Raw genomic sequence first — 6844 nt, 5'->3', positions numbered from 1 at the left:
ACTAGCATAAGTATTTAGCACTGCTCCTCGTGGGGGGGGGGCATCAGGAGGAGAGGCCCAAACTAGAGTTTGCTTCTGTTGTGGTGGGGAGGGCACGTCTGGGCAGCGATAGTGTAGGACTTAGCTGCAGACAGCACACCTCCTACCTCCAGGTCTGCAGGGCTCATGTGCCACTTTATGTTATGGGTTTGTCTGCTGGTCCCCGTCTGTGATGTCATGTGTCAAAAAAGGGTAAAGAAAATTACCTAATATTAATAAAAAAAAGATTTCAGTTGGTATTTTCGAAACTAGAAACAAAGTTCTTTATAAATGTGAAGAGGTTGTTATATAATGCTCACATGAAAGCAGACATACAATCATTGACTCTATTTTTGTAAATGCAAAGCAAAAGCATCCAAAAGGGGCCATGTGCTTAAAAAAAAAAAGGATACTTTTCATTCTGATCCAGAGAAACTGTGTTATCTACTCAAACTCATTATGAGTTGTATTTGTGTTTTGGCAATTGCCTTTCTCAAGAGCAGAGTTATTGATATAGACTTAGAGTCTCCTGTTACTGCTACCAATGCCATCTTTCATCAATGGTGTAGAAACATGATGGAAAAAAAAGACCTTATGGCCCATCTAGTCTGCCCAATTAATTTAGTTTTATAATTCCCATCACTTCCTTAGAGATCCCCTCTATTTATCCCATGCTTTCTTGAATTCATACAGTTTTGACCTCCACCAGCTTCACTAGGAGGCCATTCCATGCATCCACCACCCTTCTCTGTAAAGCAATATTTCCTAAGATTATTTCCAAATTTTCCCTTTTCACCCTCATCTCATGACCTTCATTCTAGAGTCTCCTTTCAGTTGAAAGAGGCTAACCTCCTGTGCATGGAAACCTTAGAGATATTTAAATGTCTTTATCATATTTCCCCATCTTGCCTTGCCTCTAGGGTATACGTTTGGATTTTTAAGTCTATACCCATATGCTTTAGCATGAAGACTTCTGATCATTTTAGTAGCCACCCTCTGAACTGATTCAATTCGCTTTATATCCTTTTGAAGGTGCGGTCTCCAGCATTGTACACAGTAATCCAAATGAGGTTGCACCAGAGATTTATATAGAGGTAATATTATCATCCTTTTTCTGCTGCCCATTCTTCTTCCTATGCAACTAAGCACCTTTCTGGCTTTTGCTGTCACTTTAAGTTTGGCCACCTTAAGGTTATCAATCAGCCCCTGATCCTGCTCTTCTTTGTGGTTAGAATTTCACCCCCATTACTGTACCTCTGCCTTGGGTTTTTGCATCATAAATGCATTACTCTGCATTTCTTAGAATTAAATCTTAGCTGCCAACCCTAGACCATTCCTCAAGCTCCATATACTCTAGGATTTCCTCAAAGTGAGCATATTGCAATGGCACATTTTAGTTGATTGCCTCTCAGGTGGCAACTTATGAAAAACAGAAATATAAAAATCTTTTTAATCAATAAAGAAAGGGCTAGTGGTTAGAGCAGTGGGCTGCAAACCAGGGAAGCCAGGGTTCAAATCCCATTGCCACTCTTTGCAACCTTGGGTACGCCACTTCATCCTCCAGAGGTTCAGCGTACAAACTCAGGGTCAGGTTTACTAAAGCTTTTCTCCCGTTCTGAGACTATAGGGGAAAAAAAAATATTAGGAAATCAGGCTCTTAGATTCTAAGCCCTTAGAAGACAAGGAAATACCTAGGATACCTGATTGTAATCTGCTTTGAAGTGGCTGACCAGTCATGAAAGGTGGAATATAAATTAAAAAAATAATTTTGTTAAAAAAATACAGTACTAAACTGCTCATTCATTCTCCCATTTCATACTGCTGCAGCCATCCTTCTAGTCCCAGTCCCCCCCCCCCCCCCCCCCCGCCAGCTCCTGTTGGTTTTCTCTTCTTTCTTCCTTCCAAAGCTAATTTCTTCTAAGGTCTTCCCCTCCCTCACGTCATACTGCTGCTAGCCCTGTTCACCTCCACCCTCTGTCGCTGCCCCTCTTATACAGCCTACCTCCAATTCCATGCTATGAAACAGGCATACAGGGGCCCCAAGGCAGAAACTAAGGCATGGGCCTTGTCAGTGTCAGACATGGCTGAAGCCCTGCCTTCAACAATAACACTTATCTTTGCCAGGGGGCACCTTGTGGTGCTGGGGCTCCAAGCAATTGGTCTGCTTGTCCTGCAGTCAGAGCACTGACCACCTTCCTTTGCCGCTGTAAGTGAGGCTTCCCTGAACCAGCCCCTGCTGCCTGCCGTAGATGAACCAGTACTCAAAAAAACACTGCCTCCTGTCTCCCTTTTTCCTGCAGGAGGTTTCTCAGAGTCAAAACACTCACACTCACCTCACAGTGCTGTGAGATTACTTTCACCCAGCAACAGGATACACAGAGATAGCAATTCACAAGGAAAACAGGAAATGACTGCAGAATGCTTTTGCTGGCCAGATACTAGCAAATCAACAAAAAGTATTAAAGAAAAGTCAGATTCCAGGTAAATCAGCAACAAGAGACAATCTCGAAAAAAAAATTCCCTTTTCAATACTATAGATTTTTTTCTTATTAGCCATTTTACATAGAATTTATTTTTCTACTTTCTCGTTGTGCATTATTTTTTGAGAGTTGAACCAAGTCCATGGGTATTGCAAGATAAGCTGGGCAGTTCTGACGCATGGCCTCTCTTATCAGCGGCCTGTTAATGAGGTATAAAAGAGAGGGGGAGGGGAAGCTGTGATTTTGTGAACCTTGCAAAAAACAACAAGAGCCTGTAGCAATGCCACAGCTCATAACTTACAATCTTTGTACAAGAGCAGTGAAATCAGTACACACTATGCTGTTTTAAGCATGCGCTCCTATTTGTAAAACTCAAAGTCAGCCCCTAGTTCTAGCTTTGAATTTTCACATCTTTGCACTAGGGTCATATCCATGCTCCACCCAGCAACACTGACCACCACCTGTTCCCACCCTAATTTCTCCCACCACACAGCCAGCGAGGCCCCCTATGAGTTCAGTCAGATGCAGACTTTCCTGCCAGCTGCCTCTTCCGATTCCAGGGCAGGAATGTTATCAGCAAGGAATGCAGGAATGCTGCCAGCCACGTTGGCAACGCCTGGGAGCAGCTCCTGACCTTCACAAGGTGAGACCGCCTACAAGAACAGAAGAGCTGGAAGGTGGGGCGAGGGTGCCAAAACCAGAATATACACTTTCAGAATTCACCAATGCTTTAGCACACGGATAGCTATTTGGGCAATCTCCTGGCCCATGGAGGGTCTAGTCCCAGCCCCTACCATTGACTATTTCAAGCAATACAATTTAATTTAAAAATAAAAAGTTGAAGGTTTCTTGTCCCATAGTAAATGACCATAGATAAAGACCAAAATAACCCATCCAACCTAATTCATTGGTGCTGTTATGTTTTTTTTTTTTATGAATGTTATGCTGTTGTAGCTTTGTACACTGCTTTGTTTAGAGCCATAATTTGTAAAATAAATGTATAAATGAAATGAAATAGGTTTCACCACGATTTCAAAACATCTTATTTCACTGACAGCAGGAAGGTGCTCCAGGATGAGCAGGGTGGTCTGGACTAGCTTCTGCTGTCTCCATATCTTACAGATGCTGTAGCCAGCCTTCAACCATGGACTCATCTCCTCGGGATATTTTTGCAAGCGCCCCTCCATTCTACCACAGCTGGACTCACCACCAGAAGCCACAGAGACTACTCAAGCACACTCTATGCCAGGAGCATACAAACTAGTCCTGCTTCTTAGGGGGCACCCTGGCTCTTGATCAGATTTATTTGATCAGAGACTGAAAAACCAGACCCGTTTGCAACCTTCAAGGGCCCCTCTGCCCTACAGCTGTTCTAAATAATTTCAGTCTCTGGGGTACCTGCCTAGTGCGACACGATGCACACTTCATATTTACAGGGCCAGTTTTCTATTGGCCACCTCTCTCATCTCCACCAAAAAAAAAAAGAGAAATTACTACTTACCTGATAATTTCCTTTCCTTTAAGGAAGACAGGCCAATCCACACCAGTGGGTTATGCACTCCAACAAGCAGATGGAGACGGAGTAAAGCTGACTCGCTGATGTTACCGACATATAGCCCTGCCCTGACATCAGCGCACCAGTACCTCTAGAAAAACCAAACTGTGGACAAACTGATTATACTTGAACACGACTATTAACAGTCAACCGCTCATGCTTCCTAGCACCTGGGAAACACTGAGCTCAGCAAAAAAGGTAACCAACTAATCTTAGGGACTGGTTATGTCACTTACCAGTCCTTCAAACGAATTAATAGAAATAACACTCATTGTCCCTAAATAAAAAGGACAAGCTAAGTAGGTGCATGCCGCTTACACCATTGCACTCACCAGAAGGAAGCTGGAGAACAGTCCTGTATTGACCTGCATTACCGACTGCCCAGAATATGGCTGCTGCCAAAAGTAACCACATGCCCGGCCGCTGCAAACAGAAACCACGAGATACTCACTCTTTTTTTTTTTTTTTTTTAAATAAACTTTACACAAACTTGAGCAACCTAGCTCCAGCTATATGCAAGAAAAAGGATACTTCCCTGCTCCTCCAGGTGGCAGGGGGGGCCCAAGGTTGCCTCATGGGGGATGAGGGATCTGGACCATCAGATGTTCATCCCACAGACTTTAAGATCACGCTTCCAAAAAGGGTCACCACGCCCTTGCTCATCCACCTCAAACCAGCGGGGATGGTCCCACCAGGATCTCACAACTCCCTGGGAGGATCCAGAAATCTTTGTGTCTTATTACTTTTTTTTTTTTACTACTCCAGACTTCAGGTTTTACACCATCTACCATCTGCTGGAGACAGAGAAACACTGAAGGACTGCAGGTGGCACACTAGGTTATATACAGTGTCAGCAAAACCTTCTCTGTCTCCATCTGCTAGCAGGGATGCAAAACCCAGGAGTCTGGATTAATCTGGGTATGAACAGGAAAAGGTAAGTAGTAATTTCTCCTTCCTTTGCACTCAGGCAAGCCAATCCCCACTAGTGGAATGTACCAAAGCTACTCCCGAAAAGGGCGGGAGGCTGCCCATGGTCCTGTCAACACCACACGTGTGAAAGCTGTGTTCTCCTGAGCCTGAATGTCCAAGCAGTAATGGTTGGAAAAAGTGTGTAAGGAGGACCATGTTGCCGCTCAGCAAATCTCGACAGGAGCCAACAACCGAAGCTCCCCACATGAAAACCCCTGAGTCCTAGTGGAATGTCTAGGTAATGAGGCATCTGCATCCACAGAGGCTGCCGTGATGACTTCTTTTACCCAACGGGCTAGAGTTGCTCCTGTCACCAGTTCTCCTTGTTTACCTCCACCATGGAGCACAAACAGTCGATCAGGCTTCCTGAAAGAGCTAGTAATCTTCAAGTACCGCACCAGATGCCGCTTGACATCCAAGGCAATCAACAGATAATAATCATGCTCATCTCTATTCCTGTCCAGTGTGGGCAGGGAAATAGTCTGATTCAAATTAAACTCCAAAACCACTTTTGGCAAAAAGGAAGGTAGTTCTAAAGTGGACCACCCCCAGAGTCATTCGCAGAAACGGCTCACAGCAAGAAACAGATTGCGGCTTGGAGACCTGTCGTACCAAAAAGACTACTACCAGAAAAACTGTTTTCAAGGTGAGCAGCCACAAAGAGAGATCATGCAGTGGCCAAAATGTAGGACCCACCAAAAATGCAAGACCAGATTAAGGTCCCAAAGAGGCACTGGTAGCCGCAAGGGAGAACGAGGATGCTTAACTCCCTTCAAAATCCTGGACATATCTGGATGGGAAGATAAGAGTCCATCACTGACCTGCCCCATAGCAAGCAAGAGCTGCTACATGCACTTTCAGAGTGTTTAAGGCCAAGCCTTTAACCAAACTTTCCTGCAAAAATTCCAATATCAGTGGAATTTCAAATTTAAGAGGGTGAGAATTTCACTCCTCACACCTGCTCTCGAACACTCTCCAAACCCTAACATAAGCTAGACATGTAGAAAATTTCCTGGCCCGAAGCAAAGTGGAAATCACTGCAGAAGAATAACCACATTTCAGCAACCGAGCCCTCTCAAGGGCCAAACCGTAAGACAAAACCCAACCCAGATTGTCATGCAGTATGGGCCCCTGATACAATAGGTCCTTCCTGAGTGGTAGTCTGAGAGGACTTCCACCAGTAGCCTCTGAAGATCGGCATACCACAAGCAACCCCCACAAGGGAGATGCATGTCCACCATCTGCTGGAGATGGAGAATACAGGTGGGATGATGTCGGGGCAGTGCTGTATGTCAGTGATGTCAGTTTCCATCTGCTGGTAGGAGTGCATAACCCACTGGTGTGGATTGGCTTGCCTGAGTGCAGAGGACGTGTGTATTGTCAGCATACAAGCAGTGAGTTTACAAATTGCTAGCAGGAGCATGATGATACAAGGCATATACAAGGCATTTAGGGGCAACTTCTGCATAGTGGCCAGATTGCATCCTTGCATCATCCTTCCTCAGTAATCGTTAAACAGCTCTGCAGAATTAAAAAATATATAAACACACAAGATAGAAACACAACAAGGTGCAGCCTCTTTTCTTTTAACGTCAAAGACAGCAGGATCTTACCAGAGCAAAATGGACATTGAAGTCTGAGAGTCAACAGAACCTTCTTGCTGGTGGTACCCATATTATACTAAACAAGTAACTACAGAACCTGAAATATAATTCACCTTGACTTTAGATTTGGAAAAGGGCAAGTAATTTAATCTAAAATCCAAATCCACACTGTCCATCACAATGGATTCAGGGATTCTGTATTATTGTATTACATGTCC

The sequence above is a fragment of the Rhinatrema bivittatum genome, chromosome 2 (assembly GCF_901001135.1).
Source record: "Rhinatrema bivittatum chromosome 2, aRhiBiv1.1, whole genome shotgun sequence".
NCBI lineage: Eukaryota > Metazoa > Chordata > Amphibia > Gymnophiona > Rhinatrematidae > Rhinatrema > Rhinatrema bivittatum.
This window is presented reverse-complemented; position numbering follows the sequence as displayed.